The 20,374-nt window shown below is 37.0% G+C and overlaps 1 protein-coding gene across 2 annotated transcripts in view; it reads right to left on the bottom strand.

Annotated features, from left to right (window-relative positions):
• PHACTR1 (phosphatase and actin regulator 1) overlaps nt 1–20,374 on the bottom strand; it is a 551,412-nt gene that overhangs the window by 495,847 nt on the left and 35,191 nt on the right. The window lies entirely within an intron of this gene.

A 20,374-nucleotide genomic window follows, 5' to 3' on the forward strand; every position in this document is an offset into this window, starting at 1 on the left:
CTTTGGGGAGTTTGAAATCTAACTAGGGATATCAGATTAACCACATTATTGTGCAAAAATGAAAAACAAAACAAAATTTCTTTTGACATTTTCCCCACTCTGGCTAACTAGGATACTTGATCTCACCTTTCTTACTTAGCCAATGAATACCCTTGAAAAAGGAATCAATACTTCATGCCCCCATTTTCTCACCTCTATTCACCCTTCTACTCACTGCCACTGAGTTTTGGCAAAAGCACCAAAAACAAGGACCGTGGTTTTGCTCTCCCTGGGCATCTCTGCTGCATGTGAACCTGCTGACCATTCTATTTCCCCAGAAAATCCCTCTCTGCTACCTTACTCTTGTTTCTCCTCTGTCCTTCTGTTCCTCACCTGTTAGTGCTAGCTCTGCTCTGCACCCATTTAAAATGGATGCTCAATGGGGGTCATTCCCAATTCTCTTCTATCTCTTACCATGGTCTCCCTAGTAAAGGGCTTTTAAACATTCACTCAGGATATAAAAAGGATATAGAAAGGATGGTGAAGAAGGTTCACTAACCTTATTGTGGTAATCATTTTGCAATATATACATATATCAAATCATCATGTTGCAAATCTAAAACTAATAAAATGTTGAGGATGGCTATACTTTGGCACATGCAATCACTGATGATACACTGAACAAGAATCTTTGGGCACTTCCGGCCAAGATGGAGGCCTAGACAGACATGTTGGGTCTCCCTCCACAACCAAGAAGGAATGCAACTACTTCAAAACTAGAGATAACCAGAAGTTCCAGGAAATCAAGCTGCATGGAAGTCCAAGAAACAAAGATATAAAGAAGAAATACTCATCCAGACAGGTAGGAGGGATGGAGCTGGGGCAGAGAGGACATGGTGTGGTGGTGGCAGCAGTGGTGGCAGTGGCAACAGGCTGGCAGAAAGCACAGTTACATGTTTTAAAAAGTCATGAGGGACACCTGGGGAATGCTCCCAGCTCCTCACCAGACTGCACAGCTCATGATCCCAGCGCCATGGAAAATCAAGCCTCATTGTTTCTGACTGTGAAAAACAGTGGGGGTTGGAGTGGAGGAAGAAACTGCGGGTCTCTCAGGAGAGTCCACTTGTTTAAAGGGCCCCCATGGTCCTAGAATATCCACAGACCCACCCACTCTGGGAATGAGGGCCAGGGCAACAGCTAGAGAGGTGTCAGTCCTATACGGAAGTGGGGGAAGTGCCTGGAAAATGGGCAAATGCTGAGCAAGTGGCATTGTTCCCTCTCAGACACCTCCCCCACATACAGTGCCACAACGTGGTGAAACAGTTCACCCTGTACTGATAAATATCTAAGGCTCCATCCCTTACAACATAACAGGAGTGACAGCTCTACCTAAGACATAGAGGCAAACAAACACAGGAGCCTGTCAAGTTGAGGAGACAGAGAAGCATGGCCCAAAAGAGGAAATGGATCAAGGTTCCAATGGGAGAGCTAAGCAATGAGGAGATAGCCAACCTAACAGATGCAGAGTTCAAAACACTGATGATAGAGATGCTCACAGACTTGAAAGATATCCTTACGTATGGCAAACGCATAAGGGAAAAGGAAAAGCTATGCTAAATGAAACGAAGGAAAATCCACACAAAACCAGTGGTTAAGGGAAAGAAACCGGGTTCGAATCAATGATTTGGAACATAAGGAAGAAAAAACAGTCAATCAGTACAGAATGAGGAAACAAAAATTGAAAAAAGTGAGGAGAGGCTTAGGAACCTCTTGGATAACTTTAAACGTGCCGACATCCAAACCATAGGGGTGCCATAAGAAAAGGAAGAGCAAGAAATGGAAAACTTACGTGAAAAAGTAATGAAGAAAAACTCCCCAAATTTGGTGAAGGAAATAGACACACAAGTCCAAGAAGCACAGAAAGTCCCAAACAAGCTGGACCCAAAGAGGACCACACCAAAGCACATCATAATTAAAACACCAAAGGTGAAAGATAAAGAGAGAATCTTAAAAGCAGCAAGAGAAAAGCAGAGAGTTACCTACAAAGGGGTGCCTATAAGACTATCAGCTTTAGATTCTTTAGATTCTCTAAAGAATCTTTGCAGGCAAGAAGGGACTGGCAAGAAGTATTTAATGTGAGGAAAAGCAAGGACCTACAACCAAGATTACTTTATCCAGAAAAGCTATCATTTAGAATGGAAAGGCAGATGAAGTGCTTCTCAGAGAAGGTAAAGCTAAGAGTTCATCACCACCAAGCCATTATTATATGAAATGTTAAAGGGACTTATTTAAGAAAAAGAAGATCAAAATTATGAACACTAAAATGACAACAAACTCACAACTATCAACAACTGAACCTAAAAAATAAAAACAAAAGTGAACCAGAATAAGAACAGAATCATAGATATGGGGATCATTTGGAGTGTTACCAGATAGGAGGGGGAAGGGGGAGAAATGGGGAAATGGTGCAGGGATTAAGAAGCATAATTCATTGGTACAAAATAGACAGGGGGAAGTTAAGAATAATATATGAAAGGGTGAAGCCAAAGAACTTATAGGCATGACCCACAGACATGAACGAAGGGAAGTGGGATTGCTGGAGGGAAGGCGGGTACTGGGCAGAGGGGAGTGAAGGGAAAAAAATTGGAATTACTGTAACAACATAATCAATAAAATATACTTAATAAAAAGAATCTTTCACCTAGATCTTACACTTCTTCTTAGTTCCTGATCCACATGTTCATTTCTTTATAGATCTCCCCCTAGGTCACAGAGGTACCGCCAAACCCCTGGTCTATGTATAAACTCATTAACCTGTCCCATGATTTCCTCCATCCTCTGTTTCCAGAATAGGTAAATTGAACTTAGTTGGCTAAGGAAGAAACTTAGAGGTCCTCCATCCCTCTGCCTAAAGTTTCATAGTGAATTGGTTACTAGGTTCTGGCTAGTTCATCTTTTAAAATATCTTAATCTAAATCAATTTTTCATTCCTGCTCTTACTGCCCCAGCTCAGGCCTCTATCATGTCTTGCCAAATGCTTAAGATAAAGTAAAGTACATCCCTCACTGCCTCCAGTATTGGTCTTCTGTAATCTATCTTCCTCAAGGTTGCTGCATAGCAGATGAGGCTCTGCATCATCCTCTTCTTGACCCAATCTCCTCTCTGTAATTCTCTGCTCACACAATGTGCTCCAGTCCCATCAGTTGTCGTGCTCTTTGTGGTGTGTCCATGTGATTTGCCTCAGGCCTTCACACACGCCTTCCTCCTTCCTCTCTTCCTGGGGGACACCACTCCTTCCCTGAGCCCAACTGCATTGAGCATCACCTTCACATGAGCCCCCACTGGATCCAGAGGTGCTACTGGGTAGGGTTCCTATTTTCTGTTGACTGTTAGAGCACTGATGCTACATCACAATCACCTTGCATAGCTATCTGCTCTCTAGTCTGTACTCCTTAATAGCAGAGGTGTCCATAGCAAGTTCACTGGTCGCAGATCATAAACAATCATAGGTATATTTTTTAGGACTACATATAAAATCTTGGTGAACCAGAGTTACCTAAATGCCAGATGCATTTTTTTCAGACTGTTTCTTCTGGTTAGAATGCCCTTCAATTTCTGAAACACTTCCCCAATGTGCCTCAACACATGGTTTCTTTGTTCATGGGGAAAATACTACTAATCCTCCGAGGACCATCTCTTCAGTAAGATTCCCTGCCTCTCCCAGGCAGGGCTGGTTGCTCTCTACATTGCATCCAGTGATCCCTTCATTGTATGTGCCTTGACTATAAGTACTGCCATTTTGAGTTGGAGTCATCTGTTTACTGTCCCTCCACCCAAGCAGACTCAGGCTCCTGAGAACTAGGCTTGCCAACCTATCTTTTTGTTGCTAGTGCCTAGCACAGGATCTGGGTGTAAGGGAACCTGAACAGAGGCATGATGCAAACGAGCTGTATTAATACCTAGAACTCTGGTTTCACTATCACCCCTATGGGATCATTGAGAAACCAGGTTTAAGAGGACCCACAGTAGGACACACCTGGGGGGCTTTGCAAATGAAAGGACAGGAGGACCTGAATCTTTACTGACTCGTACCATGCTTCCCACATCCCGTGACATTTCAAATTGCAAAATAACCTCAAGCAGTTAGAATTATAAGTGACTAAACATTAATATGTCACATCTTTTACCTACCTACTGAGTTATATACTTAATCCCAGAAATTATATTACTAAAAGAGGCTTGAATCTTGAATCTGCTTACTTACAGCCTGAGCAATGGCTTGGGACAGGTTGCTTCAGCTAAGACTTGACACAGGGAGTTAAAGAGGTTGTCTTCTGAGCCTCTAAGCAGATGTTGTGCAGAAGAAGGAGCAAAGCAAAAGCATTAACTCATAGAGGGATCTCACTGCTGAGCCAGCAGGCTCTGCTGTTGGAGTCTGTCTGCTGCTCTTCTCCCAGCAGGTGCTGAGTCTCAAAGCTTATTAGCATCCAGGGCTGACTGGGCCAGCAATTCCTACTAATAATACCAGTGAACATTTGCTGAGAGCTTATTATGTATCAGAAACTCTAAGAACTTCACACATACAAGTATTGCCTTATCTAATCCTCACAACTGTAAAATAAGTGATATTATTGCCCCTGACTTATTGAAAAGGAAGAAAGACATAGAGGGGCTCAGCAACCAACTCACACTCCTATACTTAGGGAAGGTTGGAGGTGGGAGGCAGTACCCAGCGTCTGGACACCATTAACCATGATCTAACCCGAAGACCCCAACCCAAACCAAGGTCAGAACACAGTCCTTTATCAAAAAGAGAAAGAAGGTAAAATAATTTTTTTTCTTGTCCTCTGTACTAATTCATCCTACCAAGACCTTAAAGGAGGTAAAAATCCAGTCTTTTCTCTGGAGCTTTTGCCCAACAGGGGTTTGATGATGGTGATTGTTCTTCCCAGAATCTGTTCCCTGAAAAGGGTTTGATAACGTTCTAAGTAATTTCTGTATAGAAAGAGATGTTGTTATACCAAATCACATCAAACGTGTCAACATCAGGAAATTCCAGTTCCCACCTGACAAATCTCTTGTCCCAATGCACCAAATCTCCCTTTCTACATTAAAAAAAAAATGCCAGGCCCATTATGCAACAATATTTAGGCCACACAAATGAACACTTTCTGCTATTCATGTATTCAGCTAGAATATGTTAAAGGAATTCAAATATGATGCATTAATGCTTTTTAAGTTTGTCTTGTCATTTTTCTTAGAATTCTCCATCCTTAGGCCATTTTCTCAATTAATGACCTTGCATTTTGAATCCTTTTATACATTTTCCTGTCTATGTCAAACTGCCCAGAAATAAACTAGCGAGTTTTAAAACATATCAAGAGGGCAGATATTCTAATTTATTACTTTATATAGCCCTTATGAGTAAATGAAAAATTCTAATTTGGTTTCTTAGTGTATGCACATGTGCTCCTTTATGACTCTTAGTTGAATCATATTTTAAAAAGAAAGAAAAGAGTGTGAAGGAGGTTGTTCAAATTCCCTACAGCAAGTCAGGTGCTCCTCTGGGAACCTCATTTCATCTACAGCTTCATTTACTGTAAATTAAAAATTATTCAGAAAACAATAACAACAAAAAATCTTCTCTCTACTGCCTGGAAAATATGTGTGATCGCAGATACTGAGATACAATTTTACAAGACTCTCTTTGCAAGGCCTACATGTGATGAATTAAAAAAAATTATTTTGATGTAGTTAAGCAATTCTACTAAGGACAGATAAGCTGAGGGGATCCTAAATAGCTGTTCACTTCCTACTTCAAGATGCACCTTTCCAGCCCTGGCTGGTGTGGCTCAGTTGGTTGGGCATCATCCTGCAAGTGTTGCCAGTTTGATTTGCAGTCGGGGCACATGCCTGGGTTGAGGGTTCAGTCCTCAATTCAGGCCCACACGAGAGGTAAATGATTAATGTTTCTCTATCACATTGATGTTTCTCTATCACATTGATGTTTCTCTTCCTCTTATTCTCCCTCCCATCCCCTCTCTGTAATCAATAAAAGAAAGAAAAAATATTTTAATGCACTTTTCCAGTTGGCAAGAGTGGTATGGGGATATTGCAGCTGATTCACCATTTATTTGATTTAAACTGTATTCCAAACAGAGATAATATATTACAGTAGCATTGGATGGGAAAGGTGGAAATGCTGCATAGTGTGTTGGAAGCCTGACCACCTTAATCTTAGTATTGAATGAACTGGGAAAACAAATCCATTTTCATTTTCATATGTGTCCAAAATACAATGTAAAGAGATAAAATATTTTCTATGATAAAGTGTTAAGTGGTATCATACATATTTATATCTATTCTAAAGATGCAAGCATATTTTCAATAGACATGCTTATAGTCTTCACCTTAGCCATATTGATTTTTCCATACTAAAATAATAGTAAAGCATTATAATTTTACCTATCATCATGTAAATTTACGTCTTTGAAGTAAATAAACATTTGAATGTTAAGTTGTCAAATTAAATTGGTTGATACCATCCCTTTCATATTTTTAACATCTAATAAAACATGTCAGGCTCAATTCTATGAAATCAGCTTCCTGAAAAAAGTTCTAATTTATAGTAGTGTCTGCTGATTTCCCTGGTGTCCATACTTGGCCCATGGTCAATTTTATGCGATGACCTGAATGTGGAGTTGGGAAAAGATGTACCTAGTTAGAGCTCACAAACTTGTATGAGCTGTTGGCTCTAGTACACTACTGGAACTGAGCTTCTTTTAAATGTCTAGAACTTCTCTTTCTGCTCTTTTTTCTCTTCTTAGGAACCACAGAGGTCTCTGAATTTTAAGGCAGCATGAGTAAGAAAAAAATTCTGTTGAGTCCCAGTTTTACATTATAAAAACTTGGAGATGAAAGATGACCTCCAACACAGAAAAGTTATTTCAATTTCAGTAAGGTTTATTTTTATAAGATTTAGTTATAGTTTTTAGAAATATATAAAATGCGAGCCTCTCATAATCTTGTCAGCACCTAGAATTCAGCCCAAAAAGAAAAGACAGCTTGGAGGGAATAAGTTTGTCACCTGCTCTAAAGCTTCTGCTTAAAGAAACTGTTAGAAGAAAGTAAGGAAGAAATATGTGAAAAATGTCTTTTTTTACTAAAAAATGAAGAGAAAGAACTCTCATTCATTACTGGTGGGAATGCAAAATAGTATAGCCACTCTTGAAGACTGTTTGGTGGTTTCTTACAAACCTAAACATGCTCCTACCATGAGATCCAGCAATTGTAATCCTTTGCATTTACTTGAATTAAAAACTGAACAAGGAAAATGGGGACAGACTCACGGATGAAGAGCAGGATGACAGCTAGTGGTGGTGGAGGGGATGAAGGGGTGGAAGGACTAAGCAAAAAGGGAAAAGAACTTGTAGACATGAACAACAGTGTGGTGATTGCTGGGGGGAGGGGAATATAAGAGGACTAAATGGTAATGAAAAAAATTACAATAAAAATAAAAAAGAAAAGTATGTCCACACAAAACCCTACACAGAGATGCGTATCACCACTTTATTCATAATTGCCAAAACTTGGAAATAACCAAGCTGTCCTTCAGTAGGTAAATGGATAAACTGTGATATAGAGAAACAATGCAATACTATTTAGCACCTAAAAGAAATGGGCTATCAAGCCCTGAAAAGACAAGAAGGAAACTTAAATGCATGTAAGTGAAAGAAGCCAATCATTTTTCACTACACACCAGCTACATACTGTATGATTCCAATTATATAACATTCTGGAAATGGCAAAACTATAAGGGCAGTAAAAAAGATAAGTGGTTGCCAGGGTCTGGAGGGAGGGACAGATGAATAAGCAGATCACAAAGGATTTTTAGGGCAGTGAAAATACTCTGTATGATACTATAATGATGGATACATGTCATACATTTGACCAAATCTGTAGCAAGTACAACATAAAGAGTGAATCCTAAGGTCAACTATGGACTTTGGGGGGCAATGACATATCAATGTAGCTTCATCAATTGTAATAAATGCACCACTCTGGTGGGGGGTGATGGTATTGGGGGAGACTGTGTGGGGGGGAAGAAGACTTATGAGAAATCTTTGTGCCTTCCTTTCAATTTTGCTGTGAATCTAAAACTGATCTTAACAAATAAAGTCCTTTTATCAACATGTTGTATACCTTGAACTTATATGTTATGTTAATACCTCAATAAAATATTTAAAAATGCAAAAAATAAAAATAAAGTTCTTTTAAAAATATGAAAAAGAAATCCAATACGTGTGGTATAAAGATGGACTGATAGGAAAGGGCCACTCTCCTTATTGATACATTTCTTCACTCAACAAGTACTTTTTGAGTACCTCTTATGGGCTATGCCTTATGCTAGGCACTGAGGAATCAGGGATGAATAAGGCAGATATAATCCCTTTCCTTAGAAAGCTTGGAGTCCAGTAGATGTTGATGTTCTGACATATTTAGTTATTGTTGAAACTGTTAAATATATGTTGAGTATGTAGGAGGAGGCCTTTTGATGACTGTTATATTGATATTTAATGAAGTAAGTCACAATAAATAATAAGTCATCCTTTCTTTTCCTACAATTTTGTCCAGGTTTTTATAAGAGGGTTTTAGTAATCTAATAAAATAGCTGTCACTGTGATTCAACACCAAAATATTACGTTAATAAACCAAATTGAGCATGTTTCTTGCTTGAAATATTTGAAAGGTGTTTATTGAGCAGCGACTATGCCAGGTGCTTTGGTTACTATCCCTTCATGTAATTCTCACAGCTATGCTAAATGAGTATTCCTATTTTATAGATAAGTAAGCTGAAGTTCATAAAGATAATAACCTTGCCCTAAAATTGTCCAACTGAGTCAGAATTTACACCCAGGTCTGACTGACACAGGTTCATGCTCATCCCTCTATGGGCAATGCTTGAGAGTGGTCAGAATGGTCATTATACCTTTGCCCCAGCAGAGATCCTCATATGAACCAATAATTCCAGGAATTTTTCTCCTCTACAGGATGATACACTACAATTCAGTGGGCCCTTCAGGCAATTTACCTCTGAGAAGATTAGAGTTCTACCTTTTACTTGCTACTATACTTTCTTTATCTGCTCCTAACTGTATGGACTCTAGACTTTTATTACAATAAGACATTTAATTCTAACATTAGGCAGAGCCAGGACTGAAATGGGAGAGTTATATGAACCTAAGGCTTGAAAGTATTCTTCCACTCAGGGGAGGAAAATAATTGAACCTCAGCAACAGATTTATGAAAACTGAGGAACTATGGAAAAAATTCGTTTTTATGAGTCCACATAAATAACACAATTATTTTTCCTTAGGTCACTAAAGAGAAAGCACAAGAAAGATGAAACCAGTTATAATTTAGAAAAAAACACTAGAATGCATTCAAGATTCATTGTGGTTATTGGATCGTATTTGAGGTTTCTAGAAATTGACAGAGAATAAAGTGCACTGAGGAACAGCAACTAGATAGAAAATTACACTAGCTTTAATATGCACTAGAGTTGTTTAATACATGTCACTACTGAAATACCGAGTATATTTTCCCAGTTGCATTGAATGCACTAAATTTTTGAATCAGTACACTAGTAGCCATACATGCTTCTCATTTCCCACCAGTCCTGAATGACGAGTCAGCTGAAGAAAAGATTTTATTTGAACCTTAACATCTATTGATCTATTTTGTCCTTTCTAGGCCTTTTTATTATAACATATATGATTTCTTTTCAACTGTGCAAGATAGCAAATTTAATATCAATATTATTTGGTCTTGGTATAAGATTAGAAGAAATCATATTTTTCACAACTGGATTATTTTGCCCCAACAATATATTTTTTTATTAATTATTAACAATGTATTTCATTGTTATTCTTATTTTCCTCTCTGCTACTTGCCACCAGAGGTCTTACTTATCGAAGCACTATGATGATTGAATTTAAATTAAATAGCCAACTAATACTTTTAAATAAATCATGCATAATTTTGCACAAATATGTCAGTAAGATATTGAAAATATATTTATATTTGAGTACAAAAGTCCTGCTTATAGTTTTCCTTTGGACAAATCGCCTATAATAAATGAAGCTGGAAACAGAGCAGTAAGAGAGAACTAACATCACATCTGAGTGATTGTACCAGCCTTTTCTGTGTTGGCCAAATTCAGTCATTGTTTCCTTTCCACTTCAGTGTCTTTAATAAGTAGAACCAAGGAGGAGATAGAACACAGATCCTAGTAGCTATAACTCTGCTGAATTGTTTCTATAATTGGGTTTATAAGGGGACGCTGTAGGTGATATATTTCTTTATGAAGTAACTTTACAGCAGAAATTGCTCATAGATATTATATTATATGAGCTGTAACCAAGAGGCCAATGAAGTGAGTTTAAGGATGATTTGAGCTTACTTTGGGTTGAGCTGGTATTATTTTTATAGCTGGTTCTAGTTGTCTTAGTCTCAACATATACTTCCAATTTTGTGGATGTCATTCTATGAGACAAGTGGTTACATAATTTGACTCAGATTTTGGTGGACAATAAAAATAACAGCAAACCTTTTATCTCCAGAAATATAAATATTCTTAAGACCTGAATGATACATGCAAACATATGAATTTTCAAGTCGACTAAACAGCAAACCAAGCAAGCATCATTTACAGTGAACATTGCCCATGGTGTCTGGTTGCTTCATAAAATGGGGAGGATTTTTGTGGTGAGAATGGGGTGGTACATGAAGTATAAGTACCACCTTTATCTAAAATGTCAGAAGCCACACTATTTCTGCATATTTAAAATGAACTTACATAAGAGGATAAAGGAAAACTACCTCAGGCATTTCACAAGAGAAAAAAAGATTTATTCAATGTAAAGTTATAACATGCTATCAAACATTTAATTTGCTTCAAGTCTGTTAACCAAATATCTTTTCATGTCAAATGCAGTAAAATACACTCATGAAAATCATGTGGTATCAAAAATTGTGTATAACAAGGAATCTGTGATTAACCCAAATTTGGTGTTGTCTGCATTACACATCACAGCTCCAGATGCAGATATTGGCTGAAAAATTTTACACTTATATGAATAAAATCCATACATCAGGAGGAGACTTGAAACTGTAAAAGTTGAAGACCAAAACGGTAAAAATAAAATAAAAACCCAGTCACTCATAATTTTGTTTCTGCCTGTTACACTTTAGATGAGCAAACTGAATATGAAGAAAGTGTTTCTAGAACTGAGAAGTTTTTTTACAAGTAAGGCATTCTCTGAGTACTATGCCAGAACTGCTGGTTGAAGGCACTTTTCCCACTGAAATAGTTGTTTCTTAGCTGATTATAGCCAGGGTATTGCTGGATGGCAGCATGGTCCAAGGTCTGGAATGAATGCAGGTCAGCTGGCTCCACAGCTGTGTAAATTGTGTAATTCTGTGGTTTTAGTGGGAGGTAATAAACAGCCCTTGACTTCTGCACATACAGAGGGGACATTTAAGCCACTCTTTCTCTCAGAAATAAAGGTGTTGCCTGAAATCTCGGGTTCTGTTTTCTTAAAGTCAAAACAAGTAAGTACAGCATTCAGTTGGGGAAGAGGGAGACAGTAAAGAAAAGGGGAGAGATTGTGAAAAAAAGAAAGGTACACCTGGTTAATTGCTGGAGTGTCTGTCTAAGGCCAAGTTGGATTGATGCCCCACATGACATTGGTCAGTAATTCTAGGGTGCAGTATAGTTATCTTCTTGAAGACTGTTACCAAGTGAAAAGTCCAAGTGAGGTGAGGCTGGGACTGCACTTAGAAGTTAAAAATTTCTGTAATTCTCAAAGGCTCATAAAAATTCAAGTCCTTTGTCTCTTAGGGATGGATAATAACACCCTAAGGTGAGTACATTTCATATAATGATGAGATTTTACAGTAGAGGCATGAACATAGCCTAAATTTATAAATTGGTATGTGTGTATTAAGTTCTTCTGAGTTAAGTTTTTGGCCATGGCAAAGGCAACATTTTAGGTAAAACTAGTTTATTTTTCACATTTTTTATCCTTGTGCCTTATTTGTGCCAGAACTAAACATTTAAAGCTGCCACATTCACCCAGACCACATCTGTTTCTTGGTTGTTGGCAAAGCATTTTCACATTTGGTCCTCAAAGTAACAATGAAAATTATGTAGAGTGTTATCTGCATGCTACAGGTCTCTAAGAATTGGAAAGATGATTCAGCTCATAAGTAGCAGACTCAGATTTTATGTACTCTACTGGCATAAATGGCTTCTCAAATTGAAAAGTTGTGCCTTCTCTTTTTCCCCTTCCCTCTTTGCCTCCCTCCCTATATCTCTTTTTCTACTCTTCTTCTTATGCCTTTTGTTCATAACACCTCCTCCAAATTCAGAGGATTGTTGGAAAGTCTAGTAGGTTATTCTTCCATGTGGCCATTTGCAAAAGATATTTCAAGGCTGATTCATTCAAGTTGAGACAGAGGGTAAACTATTCTTAATGTAGATTTTCTTAACTTTCAGAGTCTGTGGGTGACTTCCTTTCTCATTATGGGCTGGTCATGTTCATTCTGTAGCATAAGCAAAAGCAAGAAAGATTGAATGGGTGTAAAATTTAACTTATAAATACGTCCCTTCTGTAACAGTTTCTGAATTTGTAGCTCATTTGGTCTTGTAAGATGTGGTAACTAGAGGGGCATTTTTTTTTTTTTTTTAGTACCTTCGAATATAGAAAAAAGGTAAAGCAGAACATAGAAACACAGTGGAGTTTATTCTCTACTTAATGTAATGAATACTCATTATGTGCTCAGCATTATTCTAAGATGTTTGTGTTTAATAAATTACTTCTTCAAAAGAAACCTCCAAGATGGTCACCATTACAAGTCCCATTTTACAGGTGAGAAAACTGAAGCAGGGAGAGATTTAATGTCTTGCCCAAGGTCACAGAGCTAGGAAGTGGGGGAAAAAAAACATGTATTCAAACCCATTAAGTCTGGCTCGAGAGTATATCATCATAGTTACTATACTACCTCAGAATAGAGAATTCTTTCTCACTGCTCCTCTTCCTGCTCTTTACAAGGCTGCATTATAACTTGTGTTGGTTCTAGGCACTTTTACCTTTATAGGCTACTTTTATCATAAATACATTAAAAACTATATTTTATAACTGTCTAGGTATAAAAGCAAATATATACCAGGCTGGATTTTATATATTCATTTTTCTGACTTTAAAGAAATTAAAATATTTCATGGGCATCTATATGTATCAGCACTTGGGTTCTGTGCCTACTGTACCCTATAGCTAAGTTGGTCCTGACCCTGGGATTTTTCTTTTACCTTGAGTCACGTCTAGGTAAGAGAATGGATTTCTCTTAGGGGGATAGTAGAAATACTAAAGTGGGAGTTCCTTGTAAATACTTTTTCTGAATTCAAAATTAGCCCCTAAAAACTAGCAAATAAGTAATGTTTTTTAAACTATAGGTTATAAAATCATTTAGATGGGCCATGATTAGCATTTTATGACTAAAATGTTAGAATGAAATGGAGTAGAAAGAGATGAGGCAGGATATCATAGAAAGCATCAGAGTAAATTTGCACCTTATAAGTGTATTTTGAGAAATACAGGTGACTGTTGAACAACATAGGTTTGAACTGTATGTGACTACTTAGAGATTTTTAAAAATAAATATGTACAGTACTCTAAATGTACTTTGTCCTTCTTATGATTTTCTTTTATCTTATGATTTTTTATTTTCTCTAGCTTACTTTTTTGTGAGAATACAGTATGTAACACATATAACACAGCGAATATGTGTTAATCAACTGTTTATGTTATCTGTAAGGCTATTTTAGTAGTTAAGCTTCAGGACAGTCAAAGATAATATACAGATTTTTGACTATGCAGCGGGTTGGCACCCACAACTCCATGTTGTTCAATGGTCAACTGTATTTTATTCCTGTTATAAATATGTATGTGTATTTTGTGAGGTGCTATAAAGTACACTTCTTACTGTGAACCCTAACCAAATATTTTCTTAAAAATACTGAGTTAGCATGCATTTCTAGTTGCATATCTTTTTTCCCTTACCCATGTTTAGCTGAAAATGTGACCTCATAACAAAGCTGATACATAAGCTTGCTTTATTGTAATAAATAATGAGCATTAAAAATATAGATTTTGAAGTCATAAAACATGATTTAAATTTGTTCTTCTTATTCCTCTTATTAGCTATATTACCTTTACTAACTTATTTAATCTCTTTGTGATTTAGTTTCTACATGGATAAAATAAAGATCATAATAATAATGCCAATCTCATAGGTTCATTGTGAGAAATTAATGAGCAAATGCTTATAAAGCCCTTGGCAGAGTCGATGTTAGTAAATGCTCTATATCTGTTTATCTGTTGAGAACTCAAATATTTATTTCTGGAAAAACCCCATTTTTAACCTTAGACTTGTATAACTGCTTATTAGGTACCTCCAATTGGATGTCTAACAGACATCTCACACTTGACATGTCCATATTTGAACTACTGACCATTTCCCTATGCATGCTCCAAAAGAGCCTTTCTACACTTTTGGTTCCTTAGGACAAACCTTTGAGGTACTTACTCTTCTCCTCTCACAATTCACATTCAATCCATCATGAAAGCCTATTCATACAAAATTTGATCACTTCCCACTGATTCTGCTATACCACGCTGCCTAGCCACCATAAATTCTCTGGGCTATTGTAATAGCTTTCAAGTCAGTTTCTCTGCTTCCTCATTGCCCCACTATAGTCTGTTCTTAATATAGCAGCCCTTATGATCCTTTTAAAAATCTCTTTCAGATTGTGTTACTCTCACGATCAAGTCTCCACATTGTTCCAAATTCTTTATATGATCTGGTACCCATTCCCTTATGTATTCCCTCTCCTGCCACTCTCCCCTTCACTCAGTCCCCTCCAGCCACACTGGGGTCTTTGACAGGTCTTGAACATGCTGGGAACACTCCTGATTTAGAGTCTTTATACTTGCTTGCCCTCAACTCTTTCCCACCTGTCCTGCACCCCATATTGGCATGCTCTCTCCCACACCTACTCTTAAGAACTTTGTTCAAATTTCCTCTTTTCAATATTGCATATCCTGAAACCCACTCCATTTTTTGCTCCTATATGCCTTATACCCTTAGCTTGCTTTATTTTTGCTTTAATACTTAAAATACTACACAATGTACTTAAATTTTATATTGTTTATTTTCCATAATCTACTTTTAAAAGTTAAAATTCATGAGGGTTAGAAGTTATTTATTTTGATCACTACTGTATCCTCAGTGTCTAAAATATGATTCAATATATATTTAAATTTTTCATATTTGTTGAGTGAATGAACATTATTATTATTTCTTATCACCTTTCTCCTTAAAGACCCCCCAAACAGGGCTCATATGGAATAAGGGATAAATTCAAGCATAACAAAACTCTTCTTATACTTTTGATTAAACCATGCTTGGATATTAAACCAACTTGTTGTTAGGTTGATATAGATTCAGAAATAATAGGCCCTCTTTGTCTATAAATGGCAAATTAACATATTGATAAATATCAGTATAGTTTCAAACCAAATCATGAATTGAATCTTCAAGTCTACCATTATAGCCCAAATATTTACCATTTGAAGATTCTGCTGCTGAATTGTTAGAGTATATACATGCGGAAGAAAGATCAATAGAAAATCTACAGGCATTTACACAACACTCGCCTTCATAAATGTTAACTAACTACTAGCAAAAGAATATTATTCCTGTTGGCTTTCAAAAATCATGTGAATCCAGAAACATTCGATAAGGCCATAAATTGATTTTGTCTTTTATTTAATTACTCTTCATTATATTAAAAAGATATAACTAAAGCAATTAAAATGGCCCTTTTCCCCCTCTAAAATCATATCCATTTTATCACCTACCAAAGTGGGTGGGGAGAGTGATAAAACAAAATATAAAAATTCTAGAGTTCTTGTACCATACAATGTGGAAAATGTTATATCTATTAATAGCTCCTTCAGCTTTTTTTTTGTTGGTTTGTTTGCATAACATAACACACTAGCTATTACGTATGTTCTCCTTTTCACCTTATTAAGTCAAAGAACATATATGCATAATCCATAAGCACAGACAACAATGTGGTGATGGCCAGAGGGAAGGGGGTGCCAGACTGGGTTGAAGTTGGCAAAGGAAGATAAAATGGAGACATCTGTAATGGTGTCAATGATAATAATAAAGTTCAAAAAAAGAGAGAGATTTTAAATTCCAAATCCTTCCTCTTAGAGTTGAGAAAACTAAGCCCAGAAGGGTTAAATGACTTGTCCACTGTCTTAGTGGAAGAGATGCATTAAAATTAAGTTCTTTTGATTCTTGCCTCACATTTAATATCTAAAACATGCCTTCATGGTTTTCCATAAAATTAAATAACATGGACACATACAGACAGAATAAACAAGTAATTTATCCTTTAATCTTAACAAAATAGTAAATACAGTACTTAGATAGCAAGAAATTAATAATTCCCATGCAAAATATCCTAAGTAAATTAATCACTCAACACAGAATTTATGTTTGTCTCATATATTTATAAATTCTTGTTGAAAAAAATGACATGGTTTATATATTATACATTTATGATTATATATTTGCAGCAAAGGGATTCCATTTCCTCACAGTGTTAATTACTTACTTCCCTCTACTTTGTTTATATTATTTATGCTATCTGAAGTGGTCTTCACTAGCACCACCTTAATGCATGACATAATGAGATTATAAGGTTAGCTAGCTTTAACAATGGTACAAATGGAGGGCAGACCCTCAGAAAGCCCCATAGTAGAGACTCCCGGTCATCTATGTGGTCAGCCACTTGGATTATTATGGCTACTGAATGTAAGAGCAACAGTTAAAGGAAGAATTTGAGCCCACAAAATAAAAGCCAGACCCATATGATCCACTTCAATTTGAAACCAGTACCAATAACAAAAAAATATTGTAAGGGACACATTGGCATTTTTCAGTGAAAGAATGAAGGAGAATGCTTACCAAGACCTTTAGACTGGTGAAACAATTTTGGTTCACCATGACAATATTTATGATTTTTTCCAGAAACAGTTCTCATTGCTAAGTGTTAATAGCACATTATGGACTATCACTTTTCTATATCACGGGCCTTCATAACTTAGCTAGGGAATTAAGATATTCTTACTCAAGAAAGGTAGAGAAGAGATCTCTTGAGATCCAGTTTATAACTTAATCTGGCTGATTCATCCATTCTTACAGGTAGCCAGAGCAAATCAATTTTCACTGCCATTATTCTGTAGACCTGAAGGAGTGGAATAGACCAATGAAAGTTAGAAACAACTATACTTTGGTGTCATCAGGAACTAAAACAAATCTCAGACTTCCAAGGAGGATAAGTATGCCAATGTTGAGCATAGAAAGCCACTCTAAAGTGTCAACAAAGGTTAAACTTATTGATGACTAGAAGAGTACTTATTCTTCTCAAATGTGCCCACTATTTTTTGTGTTTTAAATAATCATAAATCAGGATGATTAGCCTTCCTTCTTTGAAAACCCCTTTAAGAAATTTTAGATGTGCTTAAATCCTCTGTTTACTATAAACTTTCATCCATTTTAGTGTATAATTATAGAGAACTTTTCAGTTTCAGCACATTCTATGCATCAAATACTCTTCTATATACTGTCAATCTAATGAAAAATAGGATACACTGTACTACGGGAAATATCTGCCAGATGAGCTACAACTCTTCACTGCATTCCCTTTAATGCAGTGGATGAATGACTTCATAAGACAGGGGGAGTTCTGCAAATGAAATGTCAGTGATGTTCATTATTAAGTGAGAACACAATTAGAAACACTTGCTACTAATAGTGTGAACATACCCTTGTCTTATACAATGTCCTTATAACACATTTGGAATTCTCAAATTATAACTCTTCCAATGTTTTAAATGAAGTCTGATGTGTCTGGGTAACTCTTAGCAAATACATTGGACTGATTTTCTCTAGCATATATACTATCTTCAGCAAACAATTATCTATCAATATTTGCATAATATACTAAATGCTGGAGAGAAATTAAAAACCTAAAAAGGGGTTATTTTAGAAAAATAAAAGTCATGATTCAGAAACGTACTTTTCTCTACTGTTTCACTTTAGGCTTAACCTTAAAATTAACATGAATTTATGAAAGACCCACATTTTCATGCTGTCCTTTGACTGACTTGGGACGGTGGGTGAATGAATATATCCTTCACTCAAGCCGAGGAGTTATTTCTAACATGATACTACTAAGTATCATCAGGGACAGGGTAAAGTTAAGAAACCCTTAAGTATTTAATTAGTATTCAAAATGCCTGGTTCATTTTACTTGGAAACTTTAAAATTAGTTTAAGGGAGTTGGTACACAAAATGATTTCATGATATGCAAGTAAAATGAGTAAATGTATATTTATTTCTTTGAAGCATTATTAAGCCTATAAAACATCAAAATGGGCTTATATATAATGAGTAGGTGTGAGAAAGCAAATATTAAACATAAATAGTTTACACCAATAAAAATTTTTCCAGAAAGACTAACCAATAAGTGACAGAGGAGGTGGTAGGAGAGGAGTGGGAAGGAAGGGCCGATGAAAGCTTCCTTGCTTAATTGGTTTTAAACTGCTGCTCAGAGACACACAAAATTCACCCTATGCCCAAGTTACGTAGTTTATCCAGAGTGTGCAGACTCCTCCGTTGAGCAACACTGATAAGGACACTAATAGTTTAATTACGACTTGCTGCACAAGGAGATAAACAAGGCTGTTTGCTTTTAAACCGAGGATTACAATTACTTTTAAACTCCGGGGACAGGAACTTCTGTAAGTAGATCTTACTATGTCAGGAAAACCACCAGAAACCAGCTGGAAAATAAAGCCCAAGGAGTGAGCAGCCAGCGCAAAATTAGAGCAAAACCGCCTGATTTGAGCAGTGGAGCGGTAGGCGTGAGGCGTAGTAAACAGGCGACAAACGTTAAGTGGGCAGGGATAGAAAAGTTTTCGGTGGCCAGATCTTCTGCGTTTCCCGGGGAATTCCACCACGGACTCTGAGCACCCCTCCCTCCACTGTCAAGCTTACAGTCACGTCTCTGTCACAAAGTCCTCTTCAGCACCACCAAGGAAGGACAGCTCCCCTGAACGAAGCCTTCTCTCTTTTACTAACCTACCATCCTCTCCACCGCATTTCTCTTTTTGCTGGTGTCTTCCTGGACACTGCTTTTAGCAGTATTCTAAGGGACAGATGTAAGGGACCTGGAGCTTTTTTGGCTTTTTTTTTTTTTTTTTTTTTTTTTTTTGCCAGGTGTGAGGGAGACACATCCATTCAGAAAAGCTCATTCTTTTAACTGGCCTCCAGAGCAATTTAACCAGAATAAAAGAGTGCAAGTCACTAGGTTTCATCTGCAGGCAAAATGGTTCAATGTAACTCAGTAGTAGCTGAAACTTGAAACTTTTTTAGTGCTTTATTTTTAGTTGTAAAAGTACTAGTAGGAGGTAAACAGCCTTTACTAACTGCTGCTTCGTCCCTTTCCTCTCTGTACTAGCTGAAGACACTAAAGGGATATACCAGTTTGATAGCAAAGGGGTCAACAGAATAAGTACCATCATCACTGGCTGCATAAACAAATGTTGGTCCTGGAAAAACTCCTTTCAGTTCTTTTTAAGACATCTCACAACATTACTCTGAATCTGGAACACACAAACAGAGGATTAACAGCTCCAAAGTGAGACCATAGGCTACTGCAGCACACCACAGAAAGTGACAAAGCTCCCCCCAGTAAAGTCCTCTTTTCCCCAGCCTGCAATCCAGAGGCAAAGGAGTGACAAGGAAACATATGATTAGAAAACCAAAATTACCAAGACAGGAAAATTACACTTTAAGAAACTTTGACACATCCAGTTGCCATCCTTTCAACCGTAAAGATATGGTTGCTTAGTGAGCACATCTTGTTTCTCTCTGCAAAGGTTTTTTCTTTTTTTAAATCCAAACTTCTTGATAGTGTGTAAAATACTATAATTTGAAGGTTCTCTTTGCTACAGTGAGTGTAAACACACACACAGACTTTGATTCAGTTCTATTTTCAAGGGTTTAGTTTCCTAGAGAGAAAAGGTACCACCTGCTTTTAAAACTTACTTTGAAAGAGGGTCTTTCGGAAAATGCCCTCACTCTTTTTGCATTGGAGTAACTAGAATATGAGGGGACTCTAGAAAGCAAGAGACAAAAGCTAGGGTGGAGGCTCAGGAGTCATTTAGAAAAGGCAGCACTCTGAAGTTAGTGG

This window comes from Furipterus horrens, unplaced genomic scaffold (assembly GCF_987537825.1).
Source record: "Furipterus horrens unplaced genomic scaffold, mFurHor1.1.pri manual_scaffold_3, whole genome shotgun sequence".
Classification (NCBI taxonomy): domain Eukaryota; kingdom Metazoa; phylum Chordata; class Mammalia; order Chiroptera; family Furipteridae; genus Furipterus; species Furipterus horrens.